We start from the raw sequence: 17,506 nt of genomic DNA, 5'->3' as shown, positions 1-17,506 counted from the left end.
TCCTAAACTCAGGATCCCTACGCTTTTGGTTTACAGTTGACAGAAGAGCTCACGGTTTAGTCAGCTTAAAGCTGGGGTTGGTAATCCTGGAAAAACTCGCAAGAGCAAGCTAAACTTTGAAAATATGCAATCGATACACCCCAGCCCCTCCTATTGAAATTCCCATCCAAGCTACACCCTCAAAACAAAAAGGTTATGAATTTTTTATTTAAAACAATGCTTAATACTGTATTGTAGGTCTGATGTTTGTTTGATAATATTAAACATGTTTATGTATTTTATCTAACTTTATATATTCATTTTTTTATATTTTTTTAAAATACAATTACAAAAGTATATCACATAAAAATGTTTATATACATATATACACTAGAATTAAGAAATAAGACGGCAAACACTTTTGGTCCCACAATGTTTAATATGTTATTGTATTATTTTTTAAACAATGAACAGAAATATATGCATATCTATGGATCTTTGAAGGGGTAATTTGACCATATTTACTTACATTACTGCAGAGTTCCTGTTTTCTTTAGCGGTATTGCCTCGCCATTGAATTCATACTTTATGTAATGATCATATGCCCCACTAAATACACATAATGGACCCTGTTCAAAATAGTTCCACAAAGATGTCCACCTCGGAAGCCACGCTGCTTTAATCTGCACTCGGAGAATACAGACACATGAGCTCCTCTTTCTCTGTGTTTACACTGGCTCCTCTCTGGGTCGTCAAGGTCCCAGGCACAATGTAAAATCACGTCAATTTATCAGATTAAATAGTGTTTGTATGACACAGCTCAATAACCCGGTGATTGGGTCTACGCATCACCCTACTTACGGAAAATGCCCTCGTGCAAACTGAAATGGATTCAGGCGGTCAATGGTCATCGATTTGCTGTTTCTTCATTTGCCACCTCCATTCTTTGTGGGGAAAGGTTAGTGGAGTAGATGGAGGGATGAAATTACAAATGCTCCCAAACTCCTCTTAATGCACGCCATTCTCTCGGAACAACGTGAACACAGGCCTTGAGTGGCATTGTCTACACAAGCAGGAAAAACTGGGCCAATGCATTCATTCATAGGTAGACAGATCAATAAGACAGCTTCCAAAACAAACCAGTGGAGGGGTTCCTTTATTCCTCCTGAGTGGGGACCTATTCACTGAGGTCCCTTCTCCATAGAGAGCGTGGAGCTCCACTTCAGGACGGGGAGCAGAGACGCCCACAGCCTCACACACACACACACACACTCATACGCGCACACACACACACACATTCCATCCCCAATGTGGCCAGAGGAACTGAGAAGCTTCTGGAGGGGTGACGTTATAATAGTGAGCTTTCTGAATGGTGAACCTCGTGTCGATTTGTGAGAAGCAGCAACTGTAGATTGACCTGACCTTGCCTCGTGAATGGCCTTAGAGAGAACCCTTTATACCACTTGAACACTTCTGACCTGTTATTACATTTTTTCTTTCACTTTCTCCACAGACATCTCCAATTGTGATGAAAAATTTGGAAAGAAAGGAAAAGAGCCCCCCCCCCCTACTGAATTGAGTGTCAATTACGCATCAGTTGACCGAGATCAGTGTGTCGCAATTAACTCAAAATGCAATACATGCAATTATCACCTTTTCGTCGCTATGACAACCGGCGAAAGGGTATTACGAAACATTAACGCACGTTTGGACCCTGCGAGCGAGACGGCTTTTGAAAAATTTGACATTTCATAAAAAGAAGATAAAGTCATAAATGTAGCACATAAATAATGTTTATGAATTCCGACAAAGCAGCATTTAATGTTCAAAAGAGACACATGTAGCACAAAGCGTTATTGGACCAACACCTGAGTTAAATAATGCAGTTTCCATCCACATCCAATCCACAATGGATTCAAGGTTCCTTTGAGGAAAACACAGAAATCAGTAGACATTAAAAAGGAAGTGAGATACAAATGTGAGACGGTTAAGGTTAAAAATACATGGAAGAGAAATGAGGGGAAATTATAACAACATGAGTTTTATGGATTTAGACCCTCACACAGGGTCAATTGTTTTATCCAGTTTTATAAGAATCTGTGTATTTTTGTACCAATCAACATCCTTCATGCATTATTATTTTATTTTTTACTTTTCTGGATGTTTTTTTTATACAGTAATTATGATCCATTTATCATTCATAAGTCCACATTTGGTAAATATTGTCCATTGATAAAGCCGACTGTGGACTATACAGGCCTATACCTCAGCTGAATGTGAACCAATTACCAGGGAAAAGCACGGAAATATAGGGAAGGAAGAAAAGAAGAAACCGAGATTAGCCTCTCGCAGAGAAAAAGTACATTTAAATCTCGTCATGGTCAAAATTTGAGGTCCACTGCCTCGTGCTGGAAATATGAAATGGCTGACTGCCCTCGTGGTAATCACTGCTGCTCTTACATTAATTCATCTCCAGATGAACATTGTTCCATTGGGGTTTCCTTGCTTCAATGTTGTAGGCCTTTAATTAGCAGCCTGGTGATAACACGCCACACCACAGACACAGTGCTGTAACTCCACCAGAGTGTGTGTGTGTGTGTGTGTGTGTGTGTGTGTGTGTGTGTGTGTGTGCGTAGCCACATATTTAGTGCTCAAATAAAATAGCTCTTTTAAAGTTAAAGTAAACAGTGACACTTCCTTTCTTTGTATTTTAACATCTATTATATTTTGGTTTATTATTCCTGATTTCTTCTTATATAGAATGAATCTACTGAGAGTGTTGCTCATCATTCTCCAAAGCATCACACAACTACAAAAGCTGTGTTCAGTGACTCTTGCCTGCTCATTACAGTCTTAGTTCAGGCCTTTATTTTATTCCACACATCCACAAAGCCACCAGACGCTCCAGTATCAATTATCTGATGTCTTGTCAACAGAATTATATTGACTTCTTCTAGAGAGATTATTCTGTGTCTTACATGTATGTGAAATCCATGAATTAGTAGAAAAACTGTGCTCGACTGTTCAACAGATTAATGGCACCTTTAAAATTCATTAGCACAGCGGTAGAACTGTGCGCAGCTTAATGCCAGTCACATGCTGTAATGGTGAAGAGGCAGAGCATTAAACTCACAGGAACCTAATTGATTTTGCAAGTAATCCACACAAATGGATAAATGAATTAGATATGTTTTTAAGTGCAGCTATTTCTTCTGATGAAAATCATACTCTAGATGTCGTCCTAACAACAACCAACAGAGTGGACTGCCCCCTAGTGCCACCACCCGGGTGTGACAGTGCAGAGAGGGGGGGAGGGGGACTTGCTTTGAGCATTAGCAGAATGCCAGCTTTTCCCCAGTGCCATCCAATCAGAGAGCGCCTCGGCACACGCATTCACACATCCAGCGGAGCTAGGTGGCGAATGCAAATACTCAGAGATCAAGGTTTCTCCTTGGAAATGGTGCGGCACTTGTTTCTCTCTGCTTTCATGTCCGAGTGATGATGGTGATAATAAGAGGGGAGGACAGGCCTCGCATTGAGCCAAAGGGGGGGAACGAGAATCGATGAGGTCTTTTGATATGGAATGCTGCATCATATGATATTAGTGTCATTCATGCAGCCGTTTGATTGACACTTTATTAGAAAAATTGCGAGAAATGCAACACTGTCTTCATCTGTTCCTCATGTTTGAATTGCTGACACTTTGATGCACTTTGGGGAACGCGGTGCTCAAACCAGGGACAAAGGAGCCGTGGCCCGAACATCACACTTTCTTCTCTCCTGCCTTTTCACAAAGACAGAATTAATATAGTGAACAAACATTTTTCCAATAATTGCTTCCTTTGTGATTCCGTGCACTTAACATAAACGCACACATATCCACACACACTCACACGTGCACAACCGCAACCTGCATCATTGTGCTTCAGGGATCCTGTTGTTCTGCGTGCAGACTTAATTCTCAGCGTTATGTTTTATTAGGCTGATGATGCACATTGCATTCACAGGGAAGTTCAACTTCCACATGGCTGTAAAGCCAGCCTATGTTCCTAATTAAGACAATGTGGCTCTGTGCTGCTTTCAGGAAATGTACAAGCGACGGCAATGAAGGCGGCAAATTCTGAGCGTTACTCTGGAATAGAGAAGGCATTTATTCTGAGCTCGTCAATTAGCTTGTGCCTTAAATATGATGAATGTTTTCTGTTTGATTCCCCACGGATCAATTCTTATTATATTCATATACATGCAGTGGATTTAGTTATATTTCCTTGGAGGGAAATGAATAACAGACATGTTTGAGAATATTTTAAAATCATCCAGAATCATACTGTTTTGCATTTGTTTGTTCACCTTAATCGTTTTTTCCCTTGTGACCTAGTGCTTGATTGTAAAATAAATAAATATGTGAATATAAAAAAAAATATTACTTTGCCTTTGTGCCACATTTATACAAAAGTAACCATTGCTCAATTTTGTAAGAGAATTCTGAAACCAAAAAAGTGTGAATGAGTTAATTTCCATAGAACTACTCATCTTTTCAGTCCTTCGACCATCATTAAAAACACGACCTTGTTCAGAGAGTTCATTTGACCGTTTGATCCTGTTTGTCTGCAGGAAGGTTGCATGTTAACACCCTGTTGCATCAAGCAACCTTTGACCCCCTCACTGTGACCTGTGGTCCCCTGGGAAACCGGCCCCTGGACGATTGGCCCCCAGCTTCTCTTCTCTTCCTCTTCACTCCGCTGAAGGTGTCTATGGCTGAGACATATTTATGCTGTGTATGCATCAAGAATGGATTTTTTTTTTTTTTTACAAAATTATTTGTGTGTGCGCTCCTGCATGTGTGTGTCTGTGTTTTTGTTCCTTCTTTAAAGCCGGCTCTATACACCGAGGAGAGACTCAAGTGTGAAAAAATACCAATGTGCAATATTTCACTCTAGAGTATGAAAAAGGAACCACTATAGAAAAACCTAGAACACTTTCATCATTATCAATTTTGTTTTTAATGAAAGACGGAGAATTATATATCACTTTTAGCACATTAGGAAGAGAAAATAACATAAAGCTGCTGCATTCCTTTTGAAGGTATTTCTTTTATTCTTCCTACAAGGGGACTATTATGTGGTTGGGTGTGTGCATATTAAGCAAGAAAAGCAACTATCATTTATCTTCTACAATGCATAGCTGTAAATTATGGTATTATCTCGCCTGGCACAGAGGGAAGGAGCGGAGGAGGTAGGAAGGGCTGTGGCGGGGATGAGGGAGGGATGTTGAAAATAAAGAAAAGGCTGTGCATAAAAAAAAAAAGAAAAAGGGACAAACCCATGCACATACCCTTCAGCCTGGAGTCAATGAGAAAGATTATGTTTGGCCTTATCCAGTGGGGCCTGTCAGATTTATTTCCAACATCAAGGGGCTCTGTGCTGTCTCCAGCCCCATCCATCAGTGCCCTGTCTGGGTTTCTGTGTGGTCAAAGTCGTGGACGGAGTGGAGAGCTGAAAGAGCTTGGGTGAAGTTTGTGTGTATGTGTGTGTGAGTGAGTGTTGATGAGGGGGGGGGGGGGGGGGGGGGGGGGTTATAGCATCTGAAACAGGAATGGTTGCCAGGGCACACGGGCCCGTGGCATCCTCCACCGTCTGGCATCCCAGGGTGCAATGGGAGCACTAGTCCTCGGTAAGTCACCAGCGGAGGTGAAAAGGCACTGTCACGGAGATGAAAGGGGCACCCCCCCCCCCGTCTTCTGATCTGTTAGAGAGAAATGAAAAAGACAGACGAATATGGAGAGAGAGAGAGAGAGAGAGAGAGAGAGGGTGAGGGAGAGAGAGAGAGAGAGAGAGAGAGAGAGAGAGAGAGAGAGAGGGTGAGGGAGAGTTTTAGAAAGGCGTAAAATCGCTCTCAGTGTATTTCATGTCAATATGTCTCACATTTGAAATCCTTATTATAGATCGGGAGTTGAAAAAAAGGGGGATGTGCTTTCATTGTTCAGGGACATGTCCCCTCACACACACACACACACACACACACACACACACACACACACACACACACACACACACACACACACACGCACAGACACACACACACTAACACACCATTCCCTTCGCCCGGGCGCCTGTGCCACACCACCCACCCCTGTCGTTCTGCACGATGTATCCTAGCAACTATTTAATTAAAATAGCATCAGCGAGGATAGAGGCTTTCTTCCCACCCTCGCAAGGATTTCCTCCAATCTCGCTGCTCTTCAGCACGCCATGAATCAAAACTGACGCCAGGTCTGCCGCTGCATTGTACTCCTCACATCCCTGTCTTTGTTTCTACTTTGATAAGTTCCACGCCGCCTGTACAGCTTGCATCATTGACACCTGATAGGTAGAACGCACCTGATGTCATATATCTGGCGTGCTGGCACTATATCTGCGCTTTAACTGCCAAGAGATTTAATGCAGGACATTATTATGCCACGGAGTTGTACAAACAAGGCCATCACCTTTCTATCCGTCAGAGTAGTCTATCCGGAATAATAGAATGCCTCCTCTTCAAGCCCTTCTCCTCCTCCCGCTCTTCTTGCGCCCCCCTCGTGCCTCCTTTTCTCTTTGTATGCCAAATCACAGCACCCTCTGTTATCGACCTAAAAAGAGGCGCCTCTTACCATGCTCTACATGTGTGCCAAGCCCGGGCAATGTGGAGCAATTAGAGAAAATGTGAAGCAGCTCTGCGTGTCAGCGTACATCGGACTCACTGTCACTCAAAACCGCAGCCGTGACTTCTCTGCTCCGGGAAACAAACAATGCAGCAGCATCCTGGTTCAGTGCTGTCAAAACAGAGGGCCCGATCTCTCCCTCGCTTCCGCTCCGCGCTTCTCTCCCTCTCTCGTGCTCTTTCTGCAGCTAATGGATACCCTGATGTGTCATAGAGCAGCGGAGGTATTGGCCCTGTCTTGGTTTTCTGTTAAGTACAGGTGCAGAGGGAAGCACACAGATACACAGAGCTTCTTTTCTGCTGCTCGCGATACGAGGACCTCTGTCATTATTTAAGAAGTGGTGGAGTGAAAGTCATGGCAAATGGCTTTAATGATCCTCCCTCCAAATGGAGACATTATAGGGTTGACCTCAGGTACTTTCATGCTTTCCACCAAAAATTATATATATTTCTGCCTCTTACATTCCTCTTTCTCCCTCTTTCCCCACGCATACTATGTCCATTCCTGCAGACCACTCCAGAGATTACGATTCAAACACAGACATTTAAGACCAGTAAACGAGTTGAGAAATGTCAAAGAATTAAATTGCATATGCATTTCTATCTAATAGTTCCTGAGAAAATAACTTTAAAACCCAGTTTACAGGGGTGCTGTTATGGCACCATCATATTTATAGATAGAGGAAAGCGCTTTCTGACTGTCTGTCATTCTCAACAACTCATCATCCTCCGACTTGGTTGGTGTGTCGCTGAGGATCCGAGGAAGTGCATGTCGGCTGTGAAGTATTTTTGATGATCAGTTCTCAAAACCCAACACTTAGCCTTTAGTATTTATATTATTTTATCATTATATTAATTTTCATATAACCAGGTCATATTGCTTTGTCTTTATGTAATATAATAATTTAAAAAAAAGGATCAATGCAGAACAAAATTCCAGCTTGTGTCTGACCGACCCGAGTGGGACAGGAGGCCAAAATATTTGTATTTGGTCATATGTGCATTTACTTCAAATTCTGCTTTAAAAGCTTGATTTGGATATTTCTTATCTATATTTTCATTTGAAAGTTTTGGATTTTTTAAGAAATTAAGTCTGAACAATCAGCTCTTTATAATTCCACGATCCTTGGCTTAATATTGTACGTTACACACAAATGTAAAATTTGTAATCATCAGCTTTTGAACAAGAATGAAAAACAGGATCTAGTTGAAAATGATACATGTTAATGCAGTGATAACATTTTAACCTTTAGGGCCAGATAGCTGTAAAATAAAATCTCTCATTTTCATAAATGTACATTCGCAGTATGTATCTATAAGATTAATTCTGTAATCATCTGGACTCAGCATCGCCTGTAGCCCTTATAGCCTATGTAAATCTTTGAAAGTGTGTGTTCACACAGTGATTTGCATAATGGCATATGATTTTGACAGGCAGGATGAGCGGGAGAGACCCCTTGACATTTTTATAATAGCACTTTACAGGGTGGACAAGGTTGGGGGTAGGGTGGGATATGGGAGGCAGCACCTCCAGTGGATCTCACTCCTGAAGCGAGCCTGTGACCTACAGTACGTCTTGGTGTTCAGCACACAGAGGTTGTCACCAATAATCGAAGCGTTAGGTATTCTATAACAAAGGATTTATCTGCATCTACTGTTAATATCACTGCTCGGTTCCATCAAACCTACATTTTTTACCGTGGTGTAACTTTTGTACAAAGGATGAGACGTTAAACTGTACATAACATATTCAAAGAGGCTGTTAAAAAAGCCTATGAGCTGATTGATGGGAAAAAGTGGAGCATTTTCATTATTGTCTCACATCTGTACTGGGTCACATCCACTGAGAAATTCATGTTGATGCGCCATGAAATCGTTTTAATTCTTCAAAGATGACAATTTCACATTTCAGGCATAATAGTTATTCTCTCGCAGGCCATAACCTCCAAGCATTTAACCTAATTTATCTCGGCCCCCTCTGTGGAAAGAAAAAAAAAAACTGTGTCAGTGTCGGTAATGCGTTTTACAAAAAACCTCTGCTTATGGATTTTCCTCCTGGGTTACATCAGTTAAATTGAATCTACCAAACACGTCCCTTGTCAATAGCGATAAGATTGACAGAGTTCTAAATAAGAGAACAGGGCGAGGACGGCGGACACAGAGGTCTGTGGGAGAGGCCACGAGCAAATTAAAAGGTCACAGACTTCGACGGCTCTCCCTTTGCCGCGACACACGCCCCTACGTCTTGTCTGAGGGACACGTGCAACAATGCTGCTTTTTTTTCCTCTTACCCAAACAGCTTAGACAATGCTGCAGCCAAGAGCCATATGCTGTGGTTATGTCCATCCACATGCCCCCCCCCCCCCAAAACCATCCTGATCTATGTGTCCGTGGGAACGTGGATCTTAGACGTACCGGGCTGTCTGGGGAATGGGACCCTTCACAGATCTCCAAGGATAATGTTTTGTCATATCGTCTGGGACATGACAAGACAAGAGCACTGATAAACAGCAGTCAGTGTGAGGGCGGAGGTTTAAACCGAGGACGTCATTTCGATTAATAAATGACACTAGTAACATTCAAATTGATTATTTGTTTTAATTAGTTTAAAACATGATAAAATACACAGAATCAGTTTTTTGGGGGCTTACTGCCAATGCAGCTGCTCTTGAGCTAGAGTCCCAATTTCAGGTAATTCCCGACGAATGATGTCTTCACAATTCCTGGATGCAGCTGCTGTGTTCTGCACTCTTGAGCCCCTATTTTTAAACCTCGTCGCACATCAGTCTCACTGCACGCCTCAAATCCCTGTTATCCTGACACGCTCGCACACACCCTCACACGTACACAGACAACTCATTAAAATGCATAAGAAACCCTCTCTCACCCGCTCACACGCACACACACCCCTGCCGCATGCATTAATTAGCACGCTGGTAACAAGCTAGCCTCTCCATTCACACCCTGAGCCTCTTTCATTAGCATGACAGTGGCTAGCAGCGGCCAGGGGCCCATGGGCTGCAAGGTTCTCTCCTCAGGGCCTCTGATTAATGGGAGAACCCCCTAGGACGCAAAGCTCTCGTTTCCTTTCATCATTGCACCCATGCAGCGTCTCTCAGATGATCCCCGGACCGCAAACTGTCAAGTGTACCTGTTTCTATGGGCCCGTCCCCCTTTTCCATCGCTTTGACTGTCCTCTCCATCTCACCGCTCTCCATCCTTCCTCAGCTCACCCTGACCCACTCCACTCTACTTTCTCCCATCTCAATCTAATTGTCACCTCCTATCTCTCACCAGGCCCTTATGCGATTCTCTCTCTTTTTCCCCCCAATATAGCTAATCCATGTATGCAAAAGGGGGAGGCCTGACTGGTGTCGGCCCTCTCTTTGCACATAGATGCAGATCACACAGGTCTGCAATTTCAGGTCGGCTCTTGGATTCACAATAGCCGCCCCAGGTGACCCAGAGAAGGGTGCTCATTCTGCAATGGCTTATACTTATTTCTCACTCCTATAGAGACCACCTTTCCCCTTCACAGCAGTGAGAAATCTGGACAGCCTTACACCTGACGTACAGGGTGGCTATCATCTCCGGGCCTCGCCCATCAGGGTCTCTCCCCCCCATCTGGCCTGGATTTCAAGGCAAAACGTCTCATTAGCCGTGGTCCTTGAAAGAAGGGCACTCAATTTCAAATTCAGTAACACATTCCCTTTGAATGGAACTGGGAGGCAAAGGAGAAGAGAGAGGGAGAGGATGGAGAGAAAGAAGGCATGGGAGACGGTCTCCGTCGAAGGCTGAGGCCTTGGACCCAGAGGGAGGGAGAGCAGAGAGGGGAATAAGGTCTGCTGAGGCTGCTATAATTTCACGCCATCATTACCTCTGTGGGCTGGAGATTTATGCTAATGCCATTTCAGGAATGAAGTGCTGGACAAAATGGGTTACGGGGGTAAAAAGGAAACCTGTGTAGCTGCCAGGCCATGGCACAGGCCTGATTACGCTCAGTAGTGAACATGCATGTCAGTAGCTGGTTTTTAATTTGTTCCATTTGTACTGCTGATTATTTTAATTTCCAAACTAATTCACTATTGATTCTCACATTTTGGTCTAAATATTGTGTAAGGGGAAAAAAATACGCGAGATTTGAATTTTTATATATTTTATTTTGTGTCAGCATGCCACTGAGCTGACGGCCATTCTATCGCCCCCACGATACAGTATTTCTCAAACCAGTCAAAACTCCATCATAACTTCACACCAGTCTAGGCAGAGGTGAAAATCAGATTTGGCTCGACCAGTTGCCCCTGCGCTCCTCCCCTGCAGAGCTGAGAGCTCAGGTGCCGTCTTGCTAAGCTCTACGGACGAATCGCTCTGAGCTGAGTGGTGTTTTTTGTGATTTGGACCCCACACGGCTCCTGGATACTATCCCGGTGCTCAAGAATGCCGGTCAGGGAAGCGTGCGGTGTGGCAGCCACACACAACACTGTCACACTTTAATGATGGTATGGCAGCAGCCCTTTGCAGCAGGGGGCGACCTGACTTTCTCCTAACGAGGAACCGTCTCACAGAGAGACAAGTCAGAGGTGTGAGGGCCGGGCAGATATCGGAACATAGCACATCACACAAAGATGAAGAAAATGTCGTTGTCTGCCCCTCGAGCCGCAGCGGAACTAATAATTAGGATTAGTTGATGTTACTAAAAGAAGGCAGGGGTCCCGGCATCCTGCCGCGTCTAATACTTAATGGCCAACACGCAACAGCTGAGAGATTGCAGTGAAATAGTGTGGGAATCGATCTGCGCTGACCTTTCGGTGATTCTTCATTCTGACCTATTGATTATGACACCTATTGATCTACCTTTCTGCTGTGATCTGTTGCAGCCGTGCGCATCACAGATGAGATCACTGGACAGACGTGCACCATGGTGGGAATGAAGGCGGGGGACGGATGGTTATCATCAAGCCAAACCGTCACTCCTGTGGCCTCTTCCTCGACAACCTGATCAGAACTCTCAATAAACCCAGCGGGAGGTCAGGCCACGGTAATAATACACCAGTTGAAAGGAGAAGGACACAGACAGGGAGGAAATAGGCTACGATAGGTTTCACAGCAAACTATAAAAGCATTTATGACAATAGAATGTTATTTTGTTCATCTTATTAATTCAGCAGATTTGTGTACACCTTAACAATACATGGGTGAATATATAGTACTGATCATTCAAACGAAAAGCATCTCTGCTATACAATCAATACCAGTGAAAGAAGAAAATGGTTAACACAGTCAGAGATTAGTCTAGACATTTTTCTGGATACAGATCAGAATGCAGCAAACTGCAAAGACAAAACCAGTCTAGGATTTTTTTTTAAATCAGGGGCCATAAAGTGGCCTCACTTTAAACAGAGGAGCCAAATCAACATCCATGCTCAATTCCTGATTCAGAAAGGTGCACAATGCATTCCTTGTTCACTGTTATCTCTATTGCTTTGAGCAAAGGCACATATCATTAAATAATGTGTTATTATTATATTTGTGTCATATTTGTTGTTAGTAGTATTGTTAGTATGTGAGTAATGTATTTAAAGAGGTTAACAAAAAGACTAAGAGCTAGTCTGGGTCACCTCAGGGGCCAATCAGATTTCAGCCTGGGTCAGTGCCCCCTGTACCCGCCCCTGGATCCGCCCCTGCCGCAGCCCAAACACCCTAATTTCACTGTATTCCATGTGATTCAGAAATTATATATAGAGAGAGTTTTTGTTAAATGGTGAATGGTCTGTATTTAAATAGAATATTTCTTGTCTTGATAACCACTCAAAACACTTTTTACGTCCACACACATCTGTACAGTGCAGCTATGTGCGGCACTTTTCTCTACGAGAAGGGTCATTGTTGGGGTTCAGTAACTTGCCCAAGGACACTGAATTGTGTGCTCATGTCCTAATATTTATAATTACCTACACCACACAGCTGAGTCTCAGTTAGGGAGGATGGAAGTATTCCACTGATGCAGAAACACTTTGGGATTTAGGTGGAGTTAACCAGCATATTTTTGCATTAAATTACTGCAGCTTTAGTTTTTTTTTACTTCAAATGTGTTCTAGTCCACAGAAGAATCCTAGCTATTTCCCCTTGTTGTCCATTTTTTGTAATATTAATACTATGAATCTACTGATTATGGCTATACATGTCAGCCAAAGCTTCCACGTCGAATGATATTTGATTGTCGTAGCCAGAATTTAGCTCCTTTTTTTAATCAATGCATGACATTTGGCTTCACTATAAGCATGTTTTACTTAGTATTTCTAAGCTTTTGTACAACCAAGTGCCAATCAAGATGAGGCTATACAGTAAGTAGATGATGTGATTTCCAGGCATGAGAGTGCTCTTCTCCTCCAGACACTGATACAAATTTGTGAAAGTGAGCATACTTTAATATAATGGCTGTCAAAATTCAATTTCTCCCTCCTTAAGACATCTCTCATTGCTGCAAATTGAACTGTGCCACACTGAGTGGGGAAGGAGTCGCGCACAAATAGTGAGAGCTGGGAGGAAACTGTTGGAACGGCAGCAGGCAGCTGCTGTCTGTTAGCGGAACAGGAGGGTGAGCCCTCGTGCCCTACGGCACACTGCAGGGGCTAAAACGTTCCTCCACATCTATGCAGGCAGCTAAGAGACTGGAGGCATACATGGGATTACGTCCTGTGCTATTGCCCTAGGCAGTCACCAGGAGAGGCCCTCACACATACAGTAAAAGTGCATACACAAACATGTGCAACACAGAGGCAGCGAGCTGCAACCATGCGCATACTCATGAATACACACACAATGCACTATTGGGGGCTTTGCTGTATTTTCCATTTGTCTGAAATACTAAGGATGTGTCCACATTTAATTTTTGGTCATTAATGGAGAAATATTTTCTTTGCTAAAATTTAACCTGTTAGTTTTTTTTTCTTCCTTTAACTTTGCAAAGTTAAGTGTAAAAATGCCCAAGCAAAAACAGTTTTAGGTCATAAAAAGTAAAAGGTGATGGACAACATATAACTTACGTTGATTATTTACTGTACAAAGGAAACGACGGAGCAAACTGTGTCACTACAGCCTCTGATGTATTCATAGAAAATTACTGTGCTGCAGGAAGTGGTTTTGTATATTATATTATATATATCAGAATGGTGAGGCATCTTAGTAACAAGGAAGACAGACTGGTTCATCAGGGCTTCATCCAACAGCAGACCTATTGGAGATGGTCCGACAATGGGGTCCAGAGTTAATCTTTCACATGTGAAGGAAGCAGCCTCCGATTTTTTGGCCAGATGCGCTCACAACAGCAGAATGATCTTGGAACGTTAAGGAAAGGGATTCCAGGACATAACGTATACATTCCGCTGCAGAGATCACATTTTAGCTTTCTCTACACGAATGAGACCTCTTCGTCATGCTGTGACATGCTTGTCCACTTGCTTTGGGTGAATTCTCCGGACATGGTCCTGCTGTACTCTCACATTAGTTCATATGGACATTATCCAGCATTTTTAAAAGGGCGCTGGTAGGAAAAGCTCTGGAGCAACTGACTATAAATTTTCGTTTAATTTTGGCTCTGATTTATGTAAATTTAGTTGAAGAAATTGAGGCGTTCTAAAACTTTTGACCAGTAGTGTCCCGCTCTCTTTCCCTGTGGCAGTCAGCAGGTTACGAGCCAAAAAGAAACTCTCAGTGGAAGCAGCGAGTCTGAGAGTTTTACAGAGGTTTGTCTTTATCTGAGAATGTGCAAACAGTCATTTGAATATTGCCTAACTAGCACTTACTGTGCACATCCGGTGCACTTCTCCCCCCTGATCCTCTACACTTTGTCAAATTTAGCCCCTTGTACTTTCTTCAAGGTCTCCTACTGTACTGACGCTGTTGAGTTGTTGCTCAGTTGTAAGTTGCTTTGGATAAAAGCATCTGATAATTGAGAGTAAATGTAAGTGTAATGTATTGTGAAATTTGAATAATCAAAATGAGGAATAGTTTTCAGCTCACAAACAAGTGTGTTTCTTTGCTCTGTGCCCAAGGTGACACACACACACACAGACACACACACAGGCCCAGCAGGATCTCCATGGTGAGCAGATGAAAAGTATCTCGCTTGCACTCTTCTTGGCACTGTGCACTGAAGACCCAGGGGGTGTTCTCAGCACTCTGGTACACACTCACAACACTCCTCAAGACAAACACACACTTGCTTATACACACGCAGTAATGTGTGTGTTGCATATTCAAGAGCAGAAAAACTCACTCACTAAGTACTAAAAGGTCACAGTACAGTTCAGTCGGGAGAGAAGATTCAGTTCTATATTTTAAACATATAATCATTATGTTAGCGACTGTTCCCAGCGGACCGTAAGATTAAAATCTGCCGCGAGGTTTCAACTTTTTAGCCGTGATTTCCTATACAGTTCAACATTGCACATCTTTGAAATCAATCCCCATTCAGGTTTAGCTTAGTTTACGCTTTAAGGGATATAAAAAAGAAATGTCAGAAACATTTCTCTTACTCTTTCAACCCTTGCGCCCATTAATAGTTAGCGTTGTCATTTGAATGCAACACCAAATCTGTTTAATGAGAGCAATGATCCATAGAGGGAGCACAGGTAAAGTGCTTTTAACGAGAGGGCCCTTATTTTACCAGTCGGAGAGGAGCGCGGCTGCTATTTCACATTCAGCTTCAAAGCGGCGCTTCAAATTGTGCCGACGAGACTTCATTTCCTCTTATCTGCCAGTGTATAGGTCCTCTAGAGTGAGAGTGCACGGAGTGAAAATGTGAGGGAACGCTGGGTGAAGATGTATAGAGCACATGGCACCACAAAGAGACGGGAAGACTCAAATTAGCTGAATATGAGAAGGGAAAATGGAGGAAGTTGTTAGACATTACAGCTGCACGCCTGGGAGTGCGGACTCTATAGTTATGTCCTCCTCCAGACAGACCTTGAAAGACACTTTATAGCTAGGGAAAGTCCATGCTATTCATTTCACAGGGACACTGCTTGCACAAGCACAGACTCTATATCATATCTGACGAGGCTCAGGGCTCCGCTTCAAGTTCTTCAGGCGTCTTAGATGTTTTATAAACATGCTTTGTATCTTTACTGGATCTAGAAAGGTCATAGTTAAGGTCAAGGAGGGCGTGTTATCATCCAGTTAAAGAGAGTGGTGTGACTAACCTTCCTTTGTAACAAGTACTCCAGCCTGAACAACCATGTCGATCATTTGTCCTGACCCTGATACGACTCAAAAGAGTGTCTCCTGGAAAAGTACCCTACAGCAGCAGGGACCTTTGTGTTCATGGTTGCCACATTAAATTCAATTTATGGAAAGGACTTAGTGTGTTGTACTTGGTCCCAAAATATAAGTGGTGGGGCCGTTTGGTGAAAGGGTTGTGGTTTGGGTTATACTGGGTACCTCCTTAAGGCCAAAGGACCAAATCAATATCCTATCAAATCAGGAAATCTCTGTCTGTTGATCTGTCCTACAATTTTCTCTCCAAATGCGTATTGCGATTAACTTAACACAGATCTATCGTGTCATGTTTTTCTTTTTTTTTACCCATCCTCCACAGGCTACTTTCTTTCTGCACTCAGTGTCTACTGAGACATGTATACCGGCACCGTTCACACATGTCCGAAGTTGCATTCATATTAAGATCAGCCTCCGAGTTGGTGTGGCGTTCCACTCATGTGTGCTTGTTCCCACATTCTATTCCAGGAGGTGGATATATTGTTGCTGGTGAATGTGTAGTCGACGTATACAATCAGTGTGCTCACAAATTTTGCGAGGTAAAAAAGTAAAATTTCCTCCATACTGTGGTGTCATCCAAGTGTTCGTAAGCCCCGACATTCAAATTTGACTTGAAACAACATCATTAAACCAACCTGTCCAGGGTGTACCCACCTCTCACCCATTATGTTCCTCAAAGAGTAAGCCATATAGAAAATGGATGGATTTATGGAATGTACATGACAAAAGCATTACACTTTATTTTTATTCATCCAACACATCCACCTACAGGTGTACATTACGCTGCGGTTCTAATAAACCTATACTGAAACAGACAGGTCGTGGTGAAGTGTAACTACGCTCTTAGAAATTCACCTTGTTCTTTTTTATCTAAATCTATTCCTCACTTCACCGGCTGCTTACATTTTTAAGTCTGACAAATCTGTCTGGTCTAGTGTGACATTTTATTCACTGCCTACAATAAATGGTTCAAATAAAGTAAACTGAGTGATTCAGTATCATTAAAGCTGCAGAGTGGGACGTAGGTTTGAATTGGTTTGCCTCTGTGGTCACTTTAGGTAAGCTCCGTAATTTCCCACACTGAAAAAAGCCAGTTTGCCACTAATTCAAACAAAGTCTTCAAATGTTACACCAAAAGAAAAACACTCCTGTCAGGCTTTCAAACAACTAAGGGGTTTAATTTGTGATTGTTCAGAGGAGCTGCAGCCGCTGCAACTAAAGTGTCATTTCTAATTTTGAGAATACTGGCTGTAAATTGAATGATACTGTGACACGTATTTTCTTCAGTATTATAACATGTGTTTATTGTATCCAGGAGTGACTTCATGATTAACTAGGGCTACGTTGTAGCACTAACGGGCCCGAGCACATGCATTTTGAAGCCTGTTGCAGTTAGTGGAGAGAGCGATCAATGACCAAGCACATGTCTCTGCGTTGAATGCATTTTGCACACTGCGGCGAGGTTAAACACTTCACTTCCTGTGTCCATGACGCGATGTTGATCCTTGCCTGCTAATTGCTCATTATGGACAATTTTATGTAAATCGAATGA

This window comes from Pleuronectes platessa, chromosome 4, assembly GCF_947347685.1.
Source record: "Pleuronectes platessa chromosome 4, fPlePla1.1, whole genome shotgun sequence".
Lineage (NCBI taxonomy): Eukaryota > Metazoa > Chordata > Actinopteri > Pleuronectiformes > Pleuronectidae > Pleuronectes > Pleuronectes platessa.
Note: the sequence above shows the minus strand (reverse complement) of the source record.